The sequence below is a fragment of the Egretta garzetta genome, unplaced genomic scaffold (genome assembly GCF_000687185.1).
Source record: "Egretta garzetta isolate BGI_Z169 unplaced genomic scaffold, ASM68718v1 scaffold339, whole genome shotgun sequence".
In the NCBI taxonomy this organism is placed as follows: domain Eukaryota; kingdom Metazoa; phylum Chordata; class Aves; order Pelecaniformes; family Ardeidae; genus Egretta; species Egretta garzetta.
The window spans coordinates 416,326-430,290 of NW_009260800.1; positions in this window are offsets into that span (position 1 = coordinate 416,326).

The following is a 13,965-nucleotide window of genomic DNA, read 5'->3' on the forward strand; positions in this document are numbered from 1 at the left end:
TTTCAATGTGTATTAAGAAACATTACAGTTGTTCTCTGCTTTGCAACGGAAACATACTCTTTTTTTAATGACGTTTTACTTTTGAAAAACAGGAGCTGAAAATATTCAGCTCTTTTGCCTGTAACTGGATTTCTTACTTTCAGACTCTAGACTATTCCTGATTTTATTTTCCAAAGGAAAACTAAACCACTAAAAGTAGTTAGCTGTAAATCTGTCTCAGTTGGTCATATAGATATATACCTGTTTCTCAAATCCTCAATTCTGGCGGTACTTCTTTTTTTTTCTTCCATATCGATGCTTCCTCTGGTAAAATGAATTCAGATTCATAGAAAAAATTAGGTTGGAAGGGACCTCAGGAGGTCACCTGCTCCAACCTCCTCAGAGCAGCGCCAGCTTCAAAGTTCAAAGTGAGATCAGGTCCAGCTGAGGTTTGAAAACCTCCAGGGAGAGACTTTTCATGGTGCTTAGCCACTCTCATGATGAAGAATACATTCCTCACAGCCAAACACAATTTCCCTCATTACAACTTGTGATCATCAGCTCTTGTCCATTTGCCATGGTGTCCTTCAGAAAGTCTGATCACATCTCCTCCAAAAGCTCCCTTTGGATAGTGGAAGACAGCAACTGGTTCCCCTCAACTACCCATAGCCTTCTCCAGACAGCAAAGCCTGTTCCCTCAGCAGCTCCTAGCACCTCTCATGCTCTAGCTTCCTAACCATCACGGTGGCTCTCCTCTGGACTTGCTCCAGTTTATCACTGTCTTTACTGGGGGCTCAACACTATCCAGAGTTTTTCAGAAACAGCTACTGGAATTCACCTACAAAGTCAACTGGAATAGCTCAGCTTCTCAGTGAAAGCTAAAGAACTAAACTTTTCCTGCAGCAGATTATGGAGCTCATATATGCTTCCATCCAGTAAAGAGCTACACGTACTGCAACTTCTGGTGAACAACAGGTACAACCTTCAGCCACATCTGGGTGAGGTTGTTTATCTCCTCTCTGGATCTAAAATTCTTTTAGAAGGGTCTGTGTTTTCAAGATGCTTTATGCTGCAATACTGAAATACACTTATTTTGCAGTAGAGAAAGGAGGAAAATAAGGAAAAGCAGAGTTTCCCAGTTTCAGTTTCTTAGTTGCTCAGTGTCATTACTTCTCTTCCCCCATAAAGGCACAAAGTTTTCCAGTTGACTGGGAAAGCACAACTGGGTGTTTCACTACAATGGCTTTGCTCCTCCATCCAGGAAAAGGCAAGTGGAGAAACAGTATGGACATAGATAAAGCCTTCAGTGGAAATGCTAATCCAGCCTAAGCCAATTCACTATTTGGATGTGATTCTCAGTCACCCAGGGGATGTAGACATTAAGGCTAATTTTCAGGCACCCATCTCCTATATCTTGCGTTAGAATCATTCCCATTACAGCCCCAAGAAATTTACCTGCCGCCCACGGAGAACTCCAGAAACAGTGAGCAACATCCACATGCCAAAGTCCCAGATGCCTTGACAGCCTGGGAAGTTGTCACCGCGCTGAAGGCAAAACTGCCTGGAGAAGGCAGCTAAATACAAACCAGCTAGGAATATATCATAGCCCTCAGTTTTTCATGCCAGGAACCACCACAGATCCATCGGGATGCAGTAACAACAACAACAATAATAAACAAAAAATCTCATCTTCAAGGAGGGACCCAAAACCGAAAAGCAAGGCTACATTACTTGCTTATGCCCTGGTTCCATAATCTGTAAGAGGAATACCATGGGGGCCAAATGAGTGGCGTTGCAACTCTTGCCCTAAGGACTGAAGTAGCTAAACAGATCATTTGCACTGAAGTAATTTAGAAAATGGCTATAAATAACCCACATGTTGATCTTTGGCTTCCTGCAGCCTGCGCCAGTATGAGAAATGACTCCAGGAATAATTCCAGAAAAAAGTCCTGTCCGCTTGCTGACTTCCGCTCTGCCTTTTGCTTTCACATCCACTTTCAGATAAAATTGCTCCTATTGGAATACCCCAGCATATTGCAATGCTATGAAAAAATCACATTGCTGCTCTATTTCTCCTGCCTTGGGAAAGGAAAACCACCTTGATAGTCTCTTCTTAGAATGCCTTTGCATCCGCTTTGTCAGTGGGTTTGGATGGAGTCTGGAAGAACTTTTCTATTCTGCAGAACATTGTAGGGACCCTTATCATTTCACGTGTTTTGTGAGTCCCACAACACTCATTCCAGCCCCATTTGCTGTAAATTTCTTCCATAAATCTGCACTGTAACTTCCCTCAAGCCAGCATTACATTTCTTAGCACCCTCTACCCCAGTAAACAACACTTTGAGTATCTCCATTGGTAAATTTACCGATTGAATGAAACGAACTGCCTAGTCAATAGGAAAAAGTCCAATGGCAACATAGGAAGTCAGGAAACACTGGACAGATCCAGCAGAAATTACTGGGGGGAAAATCAAATGCCTGTATGGAAAGTGTTGTAATTTAGTTTTATTCCAGGTCTAAAAGTGGAAAAAACTTAAAGCTTCATACTACTTTACAGCGGCGCCGTTCAAGGTCTGCCAATGTTTCCATTATGAACTGCAATTTTTAGGGGTTTATAACTCAGCCATAAAAATTTGCTTTGGGATGAAACTAGAAATAAAAGCTCTCCACCCAAAAACTAATTTCCCCCCCCGCTTTTTTTTTTTTTTTTGAAGGAGAGAGTTAAATTGAATTTGCTTATTTTTAAGCCAGCTCAGCAAAAAAAAGAGGTAAATTTTTGTCAGTTTTTGTACTATTAAAAAATATAGATTAGCTTAGAAGCATCTTGGGTTATAGCAGATGACAAACAAAATACACATCAACATCATTATACTGCAATAGGGCAAAGGTCTTTTTGGTTTGCATTAAAAATGTGAACATCATTCCCAAGAGAAAAGCAGTAGTTATTCTGTGCAACTTTGCAATGGCAAGGTCTCATCCAGAGTACTCTACCCAATTTGAGCATCACGTGTTAAAGAGGAGTAAACCACAGAAGAACAATAAAAATTATACAGACCTACAAAACATGACACAAGAAAAGCCTGAAGAACTTTGATTTTGTCTAGGAACAGAATGTCAAGGGATAAGTGGCAACAGTTTCCCAATATGAAAAAAAGAATGGTAAAGAGGATGGTGATCAGATGCTTTCCAGGTTCACTTCATAAAGAGTAAGAAAAAAGTAAGTTTATCTGCAAGAATGAAGTTTTAAATTACATGCCTGTAAATTCGCATGGCAGTGAAGTCATGCAGTGGAATCACCCTCATCTTGACCTGGTCATATTACTTAGCAAATATTTCTCTTGAGGTTGGATAATTATTTTGAAGTTGGTGGTGAAACGTAGCACTCAAATACAGTTTACTCAAATAAAGCACTCAGATATATACCCTGATGTTGTATGACCAGCCTAAAAATCCAACATTATCTTTTTTAGGGGGGTTTCCCTTTGCTTTGTACTTCTAGAGGTTTTAGAGCATATTTTCAGTTTCCCTGCAATTCCGACTAAGAAACTGATATGCTACTAAGCAAAATTTCTCACATAATGATGACTCTGTATGAGATACAGCTTTATGAAATACATCACAAAATCATGAAATTTGCAACAAAATAAAAGTTTTTAGCTCTACATTTATTCCATTATGTAGTTGGTTTACTTTCCACATTCTATTTGGGACTAGACGGAACAGTTTCTCTATTTTACAGTGTGACTTTTGTTTCACTTTGCTAAATATAAACATAATTTTAAGTGTCTTTTAACTAGCAATCTTCTAACCTTTACCTAAAGAGTTATTCCCTATACAACCAAAGTGCCAGAGTTATCTACACCAGTTTGAACAGAGTTTGGGAATCAATTTTTTCAGTCTTTTGGGAAAGAATTCAAGTTTCTTGTGAGATTATTAGCAAGAAATTTTTGCTGGCTTCTAGTCTTTTCTGTAGTAGCTTATCACAAAGGCTGGGAGTTTATGGTAATTTCAATACAGTGTAAAAACATTGATTTATAATTTAAAAGATTATGAGGCTTTGAAAAGCTTCTGACTGTGTTTTACATTTGGCTGAGGGATCAGCTGACAAAGCATTTTATTTTATGCACATCACATAAATTTCAAATATTGCTGATTCTTTCCTAAAGAGAAGCTTATCTCCAAGTGGTGGCTGGGGAACTGATCATAACCTTCTGCCCCTCTCAAAAGCTTCTGACATTTTCTACTCCCTCTTTGGCCCCTGCAAGTATTACGTTTTCTCTGAACTGAGGTTATGGCCCCTTGGTCTTTTCTCTGAAGGTTATTCACCATCTCTGCTGTCCTCCCTCACCCTCTCCAACCATGTCTGATTGGACTGCATCATGCTTGTACCTCTGATATCTGCTTCCCAAGTATTGACATCAACTTCAAACACTATCCTGGCTCACCATATCATACACTACTTTTGATCCTAAAATAAATAAATAAAAACCCCAAACCAGAACAGTAGTGCATGTCATTTTTCTTCCTAGAAGGTCAAGTCCTCCAGGACCATGCTTCTCATCCATGCATACTACTATGACAGCACCTCACTCAGTACACCTCAGGCTGCAACACCAGATCCAAACACACTCAAGACCTAGATGTTTTGTCTCTGCATCTGGCTTGTGCAAGTAAAGCCCAGCTTACTGCTGACTGAACGGGCAAGATCATAACCTATTCACAGCCAACCAAGCTAACAGCACGTTGACATGCTCATGTTAACTCTGATGCTGACTGTACACGACACCCTCATCATCCATACGCCAAACATGCTCCTGCAGGCAGAAGAAATTTCTTGAGCATTTGGCTCCTGCCCCTTCTACACCTCTACTCTGAGACAAACTCAATGCTCTCGCCAAGTGGACACAGAGAGGAGCTGGGCTCCAATCCGAAAATACCTTGGGGAAGGGTCAAGGTATCTCTTCCCAGGTAAGATCAAACAGAGCTCAGGGCGAGTGCCTCAAAACCATTTTACGGCAAGTTGACAAATGAGCTTACAGCTTAAATTATCTGTGATGGTACAGACTGCATTGAAGGTTTGGGTTTGCTTTGAAACAGTTCATGAGACAACTGCCACTAGAGATGGCCTGAGACACAAGCCACAATTTTCTTGTAGAAACATGGGCCTAAGTATAAGTTCACAGGCGGACCTGGTGCGTTCACCTATTAAAAAAAAGTATAGAAAGACTGTGTGAGCACAAACATGCGATGACTGTGCTTGGATTAACGCAGTGAAGTCACAGAAGGGCACAGATGATTCCCCCGCCCCTGTTCTTGGTCCTGCTCTGGATGGTGCCCCACAAAACACACTGCTACCATCCACACACTGCTTCACACTGCACCGTAGCAAGACAACAAAATAGACAGCAGATCGTATTAGCTGCACAGAACTCACATTTTTCAGCCTGGCACTTGAGGTTCCCTAAACCACATCTCACCTTCAGCTAAGAATTTTCAAGAGAAATAACAAAATGAAGCAATACCATTATAAGCAGTCCTTGGGTGGGTTACAAGTCAAGCTGCTGATGACTGAGTAAGTTTAATCACCTTCAGAGCCCTGTAACCTCCCTGAAATAGCCCAAAATGTTACAAACTGGAATTTGTATGCAGAAAGCAAGGAAAACAGACCTTTTAATTTACTAGACTTACAACTATGATTATGACGATAATGGTGGGTCAGAATGTTCCCATTACATCAGCGGATCTATAATTAGCCCCTAACTTTGTTTTTGAGGGAGTAAGAACATCTTCCAGCTTGCCAGTCATTGCTATATTAATTGCAACACAAGTGCCCCCTCTCCAGCTCTCAACATCATGCCACCATTTCACCTACATTTTCTCAAAGCTTAAAAAAAATTAAAAAATAAAAAATAAAAAATCACACTGCTGAATCGCTCCTTCAACATCCTCTTCTACTTGATGGACTATCCAGGAGAAGCAGCTCCTCAGCTGGCACAGGGTCAACCCCCCAACAGCCCCACTCATGTCAGGTCCTCAGCTGATGTATATTGGCACGGTTTGACTGGTCCCAAAGGAGCCACACCAATTTACAGAAGGAACTGGCACAGACAGCTCTGCTCTACTCTGTATAGCATTAACAGGTCCTCCTAATTATTTATTGAAAGAACGTTTTATTTTCCTGCTACTCTCTAAAGCCAAGTCCCTCCAAGGTGGTCTCAATCCAGTGCCTGGTGCTGGATGTTAAACTGGTTTTGAATGCCTGCAAGTTTATTTGCCACCACCAGGTAACCTTACCAGGTTTGGCCAGCCAGCCAGAAGCTCAACATGTTCAAAGCTCTGAATATAACACTGGGCACAAATCTGGGAACACAATTTGCACCATTTAATTGTCTCAGTAAGCCAAAAAGTCAGTTTTGACTTGACTACAAGAGACATCAGTGCACGCAGATGTTATACATGTAAATCATTACAACACACTCACTTGTGGTTATAGCACTGGAGGGAATCTGACACAGTAAAATGAGGCCCATCCTTCTTAGCACCACTTCATAATTTGATTAAGTACAAAGGAAAGGATTTAAAGAAATTGTGCTGCGTTAAATTTAAATGACTTGAGGTAATTACTGTACAGTAATTTTTAAAGCTCACCGTAATGCACTGACTACTTTGGAGGAACACTGTATTAAACTTTCTGATGCTTGCGTACCCGTTTCACTACGAGAAGGGAATGACGCTGATTTCAAATACTACTGCACACAGCAATCAATGTAAGTATGCACAGAAGCGCTGGTAGGCAAGGATCTATGCTATCACTTCTGCAAGCGTAATATAACCTATTGTGTTAGCCCATTAAAGTTCTGTGGGTAAAAATGTGATGGCTGAAGTAGCTTTCCCAATGGATGCTTCCTGTCAAAGAACACAGACTGTCACAACTAAGAATTTTTTTTTTTTCTCAGAAGTATATATTCCTATAGTATTAATTTTAATCTTGGAAAAATGCAAGGACAAAAATATTTACCTGCATATCCCCGTCTTCCATTTATCTCCCCTTCTCCCCTTTTATCAATTTCTGCTGGTAAAAAGGAAAGAAGTAGCAGAGAAATGGAGACAAAAGTCCTCAAAGGAATGAAGAACCTTTATGGCTTTTGAAGATAAAAGAAAACTTTTCCAGGCTGAAGGGAAGGGGGGGCAAGAGAATAAAAGCTTTAGTCAAGCAAAATTTTTTTGAAAAATAGCTAACAAAACAGAAATTGTTGCACTGTATTTTTCCCCCCTCACCAATACTATTTGTTGCATGTCAAAACCTCATACAATAAGGGCAGCCAGCCTGCAAGTCTGGAAGGGAATTCAGCACATGTTATTGGTGGATGATTTCAACATAGCCACAAGGGGAATGCATTTAAAGATCCATATGTTTGGTTGGCACCAAATCAAGTTCCATTAAATAACACTGTATTCAGCTACACAACAAATTTACTTACCATACATTTCACATGAGAACTAATTTGTTTGATAGGAATATTGCTGATGTTTATATTGGTTTACTGTAATGAAAACAGTATTTTCCAAACTATGAACAAATGCATACCAGTAGTTTTACAGTGGCTTAACCAAAGTACTGGTAGTGCTTCAAGAAGGGAATTTATACAATACGTATGTTTCTCAGCGCTGCTCATGCCAAACATAGTAAGGGGGTTCCACTACAAAGTCGGAACTTGCTTGTAACACGGGGATAGCAGACCTAGGTCTCCACACGGGCCATGGGGAGAGCTGCTGAGGCCAGCAGGACTACAGGCAATTACAGGCTTGACAGTTGGCTGTGTCCGAAAATGCCTGCAGGAAAACCAAACATGTATGTCCAGTTTTGGTGGCGTGGAGCACAACAAGAGTAGAGCTCTCCTTTCTCATGACACTCTACAGAAATTACGAAGCCAATGACTTACCCACTGTTTTAGCTGAACGTCAAACCTCTAAATTTCAGATGTGAAAACAAGGGTCTTTATATAAAACACAAAATTCACATACTGTTGCCTATCTGGTCAACAAAGCTGCCAAGTATTTTCACATACAGAAAAACACTGGCGACTGAGTTGTGCTATAAAAACAATAGAACATCTTGAGGATTTCACTTAGTAATTCCATGTGGTCTGGCATTAATCAACTGGACATCTTCAGAAAAAATATATTTCCTTAGTGGGGAAAAAACAGTTCTTCCAAGAAAGTCACCTTCAGTGTTCCTTTCACATGTTTATATTTTTGCTTAGAGAAGCATCATTTTAAAAAAACAACCGAGAAGGAGCCAAGGATGATTTAACGATGCACTTACTGAAACCTCTGCAAATTGTCTTTTTTGTCAGCTTTCGATACACAAAATCTGCCTTGGCACTTGTAATCTTAATATCCATTCTTTTCTTTTCACCAGGACAGTTCTGACTTCTGGTTATGAGTCATGCTAAATTATAAATACAAACGGAAGCATGGGCCACGTTGTTTCCAAAAAATATGTCAACGTATTATTAAAAATACTGGCAGTACCATCCTTCATTTTTGACCCAGTTCATTACTGAGGAAATTATTTTAAATTAGTACATGGCACTCCACATCACCTCTGTACATGCTGCAGGTGTCCGCAGTACAAAAATCTCTTCCTGTAAAGACAAATCTGCATGGTTCTAAGTGTAAATCTGATGCGATGTGTAATGGGAACCTACTTCTAAACAAGCTTCCTCTCCCTTCCCAAACCAGTGGGGAAGGAAAGGTGGCAGTCAGACAGGCACCTCTAAGTCCTAACTCTGACGCATACCAAAGAAAGGGTTCATCCCATTTCCAAACGCGGAGCTCCTAACCGGGCATTTATTTAGAAGATTTAGACTGTAATCTCTTCAGTGGTAACACTGAAAAGCATTCATTTCTCTGAAAGGTGCAGGATCAAAGCTTAAGTCAAGATGGGTCTGCGGATTAACCTGATTTAAATTACTGCATATTTGGAAAAATCCTACTGATGCTAATGCCCAGAAGGTCATCAATCAGCCATTACTATTTCTGCAGTGCAAAGAGAATGAAGGGAAGCTTCATTTTCTTCTAAGTACAAATTAAGTTTGCTGCCAGAATGATGTATCACATTGACAGATGGCTGTGTGGTGCTTGGTTGCCAGATGGGGTTAAACCATGACACTTACACTTCAGAAAAAAGTAAACCCAAAAGAGAGTCCTTCCTCAGACATAAGCATACCTTAACTGGGCTAGAGATTAGCAATTAAAAATCACAGCCATGGAAGGCAAGGATGGTTGAGCATTCAACCATTCTTATTACTCTGGAAGTATTAAATCACTGCCTTTGCTTTTTTGGCATACTACTGTGACTAAGGTTCATAATTATTTTGGCTGCCCCCCACAAGACCTTGGCTACATTAAGAACTTTACCCTAAACCCTCCAAACTCAAACAAAACAAACTCCATCTTTGAAGCCAGACTTTCTATATAGATCCATCAGCGGGAACCATAGGCTCTAAGGCAGCAGAAGCTGTTCACATGCTTGAATATCACTATTTGGCTGAAACACACTACAGAAAGGATTTTTTACACTAAGATCAACTACGACAGTAGGTAAGCCTCACAGTCTGATTTAGTTCTGCATATTTTAAAGGCCGAGAAGCAGCAGAAGTCGTATTTTTGTAAATTCCCTACTCTATACATGACAGTAACATCTCTTGATGACTTTTTAAATTCAAACTACAAGCTGATGTGCTTGATGTCCACCAGTATACATTCTGACAAACACCTTTAATTACACCAAGAGAGCACAAGCAGCCAATTAATTCTTCTATGGTTTTATTCTGAGCTTGAGAGTATTAGATTATTACTCTGTCATGTTGCATTTAATTTAAAACAATAAGCAAATATCCTCTAACCACAAAATACTGGCCCTATGAAGTAGTGGAAAAGTTGTAAGTATACTCTCTGGTCTATTTTGACTGTCTTCACTATGTTTTAAGGCCCAGGTTACAAAGCCTCATTGTCTTTGTTGTCAGGAATCTAACTTCCTGGTCACTAGTAATTAATGATCCAAGAATAATGTTTAACACTCATTACACAACTGTTTTTAAGAACTTAAGTTATAAGGAACAATTGACTTTTGCTCACATTTTCAAAGGAGCCTACAGAATTACAATGAACCCACAAAAGACTTCAGGTGCCTCCTCACCAAAGCAGTGTCTACAGGTCTCACATGCTTGAAGAAGAGTGGAATTTCTGTACTTCAAATGAAACTCACAAAGCCTACCTCAAGGACGGCAGGTTAGCTAAGGCAGTCAGGCTCACTGCTGTGCCCTGGGGAATAAGGGGCCTTCATAGATGCACACCACTGGCTTTTCTGAGATTTTTTTTACCGTTCAGTAAACACAGTGATCACCCAAGACACAGGGAACAAGCTCATTACCTGCCTCTGCCTGAGGGGATGCAGGTCAGTATCCCATACTCATAGGAAATTACTCAAACCAGTGATCAGCAGACTGATGCAGGATACTCCATCTTCTCTACTTCAACTGAAACAGTTAAACACTCCTTGAGAGAGAGATGGAGAACAAGCATAACTCTTTTGCAGGTATTCACCTAAGCAAAGGAAAATCTGGAATACCTTCTCTGTTCTAGTGAATGATGATACAATCTATACTAAAAAGATATTAGATAAATTGACTATATAGGTAACATTTTAAGGCCTGCCACACAGGTAAACATGCTCAGATGGGCAGAGGAATTAAATCCAGGTGTCTCACGTCTTTAGCTAACACCAGCTACTGAAGTACAGAATGGGGATGGGGAAACCACTGCCCCTTCCTTCTGGCTCTAATTAGTAAAGACAAATATTCTCACTCACAGGTCTGTACAGGAAAAGCACTTGTCTCCCACATGCTGGCTGAGTGCTACTGACCAGTTGGTAACTAAGACATGAACAGGATGCTGTTACGTCCCATCACAGAGTATAGAGAAACATCTGAGCAGACAATCTGGTATTTAAAATAGAACTATCAGCTGCTGTTTCTTCTGAGTAGTGCTATCAGGTTCCCACAATGGGAGGAGGCTTGGAAAACAAACAAACAAACAGAAGTGGGAAACTACATTAATTGGTAATTGTGTTATTTCCTTTCTCTAGAGCACCTTTCACCAGCTGCATCACAACTGAAGGTTAACCCAAGTTGGAAAACTCATGGAATAGGTTTTTCTTCTAAGATCTCCCAAACAACCTTCTCAGCTATCCTAGAATATGTGTCAACTGGAAAGAAAATTCCTATTGCTTTCCTCCATCTATGTCTTAACAAATTTCATTCCACCGTCCACTAGGTTCCCATTTCCGTGTTCTGCCATCTGGATCTCATCTTTATAAATACAAGTTACATTCACCCACTTGGCTCACTTCATCTGTAGAGACTTGTTAAATGGCTTTAAAGATGATTTACTAAAAAAGCTAGAGTTAAAGATTTAACATGAGAAGAGATTAATTTAAGTAGAGAACTTTTTACTTTAATGTCAAAATTACGTTACCAATGACTTCTGGCTTCTCACATTCATCAGCTGATTTCTGCCTTATTCACATTTGTTCTCTGGCTCTATATGCCTGTACTAGCACATTAATTACTCAGAAGGCACACAAGTTCACAGCAATGATCTACTCACAAATTTCAAACACCTGAAATACGAATGTATAAAGTCCAGAAAAAAAAAGAAGAGTCCAAACACTAGTGCTTTGTTTCTAAAGCAGTATGGAACACACTAACTGAGCCCAAGAGAGTTAAAGTTTAAATTAAACTAGTTTTCTTTTGCTTACTGAATTGTTTTTCACCAAAACAGCACCAAACTCCAACAAAGTAACATCAGTCTGAATGAATTTACTCAGTTATTTCAGTTATATTTTTAAATGGTATTAAAAGTTTGTACTTAAATGCCAAACTCTTTTTCTAAATTTGAGGGGAAAAAAAAGAGGAAACACCTTGAAAGAGTTACAGTAGTAACATAAACTGCATGCCCACTAATTGCTCCTGCCTCCTCTGATCAGCACAGCACAGAGCCACCTTCTTTCTGGTTTATGTTCTTATATCTTCAGTAGCTCAAGTGATACAGGTCCATGGTTGGAACAGAAATTTTGCAATTTATTCCTTAAAATGATGTACAGGACTGTATCTTTAAATGTGTTTTTCTACTTCCATCTGTAAGAAGCAGGAGAAAGCCAAAGTACAAGGGAAAAAAAAAAGAAAAAAGAACAGAAAAAAAAAAAAAAGACAGAGCCCTGAGTTTGCTCCTCCTAAGAGTACATGGCATCTATCTCCTTAAGTTCTTAATATGATAGGTAAACACCCTTAAAGATATGATAAGTGAAAGACTAGGGATGAATGAAAACAGCTGCATTCTTTTCCATCCTCTTCATCTAAATCTAGACAAAACTGATAAGCCATACCAGTTCAGGGCTCTGTATGCCCTGGCACCTGCTACAGTAACTCTGCCCCAACAACATGCAACCAGTTAGTCAATAGGGAGCTCTTTTTGATCTTTAATTTAAACATTCTACAAAGTACTTCAGACCCCACCCAGCAATCAACAGGTAGATGCTGGAGCTGTAGTGCCATAAGCATTCTTGAGATGCCCTTTTGGCAAAGGAACCCCTGCCCTGTGCTCCAGCATCAATCTGAAAATGATTTTTTTTTTAAGTGTAGTGAAAAGGTGCCAGGTCAAAAAAAGCCCAGTCAGTCAAAAACCTATCTGGATTACTTCTGAAACATGCTGTCAAGCAGCTGGGCTAATTTTGACCATTAAAGTTTTCATTTGACTAGAGATCTAACAGCAGGCCCACTGTCTTCAAGGACTAATATTGCCTCTGGCTGCTTCTCAATACCAACCAGCAGTCCAACTTTTTCTGGGCTAAACTTCAGTCTGTTTGTCCAACCCGAGCTAGGCACCATCTGGGACACAGAGCCACACCATGCTCAGCAAATGGGCTAGGCAAGTCACACTGTCTTCACCGTAGCTACCTGCAGACTGAAGGAAAACACTGTTGAGAAGTTCTCCAACATCCCAAAAGTGACCTCAAAACTTTGAGATTTGGGAGCCCTTTACAGCATATACCTAACAGATTTCCAATCTTATGTCCCAATGCATCTCCTGCTTTAGTTGGCATTTCACTCAAAAGACGGAAGAAAACAGATGCAAGCTGGCCACTTCGCTGTTTCCTAAGACAGTCATGAAATGCAGACCATTGTAACTGCTTCTCGGTCTACACTAAGGGAACAAACCCAAACTCTGTATCCACTGTATTTGCAATTACTGAGACTGCAAAAACAATCGAAAGAACTGGGTTTGGCTTGGCAATAATTTCTATTCCCTCCATAATCTTATTTCAGCTGTTTTGCGCTGTTCTCTGTACCATGTTAAAAGCCACCTTACCAGGACCCCACCACTTTCCCCAATCTCAATGCACTTGTCATCAAGATGAATTACCACCTTGCATTAGTGGTTCAAATAGCCTCCCGATAGGAACTGCAAGAAGAGCAGAAAATGGTGCTAAACTCAAAATGATGTATTATCCCTAAAATGCTACAAACTCACTTGTCAGGGATTGTAATTAGAGTTGGGCCAAGGCAATGTTAGCTCAGCTGCCTCTGAACACACCTGTTGCAATTTAATTTGTAGTAATTAGGAAGCCTCGGGCACCAGGAAAAAATGCTTTTCAGTTACTGCTTTTCAAATAGCTGAGTTTTCATGTGCCATTTAAAATCCTGTTTTTCAGAACAGACTGCTGACTTGCTAATGCTAGCAAAATGAAATAAAGCAAAATATTTTTAGCAGCAGGAAGTTGTTACTTGCTACTGCCAGTTACATGCCTTGTACTTGAACAGTGACATTTTTTTCCCCTTTGCTTATTCTTCAAGATAGGTAAAAGCCGGCTTAGGTCTCAGCGCATGAGGATTCGAACAAAACTCTTAGTCCCCCGGAGCT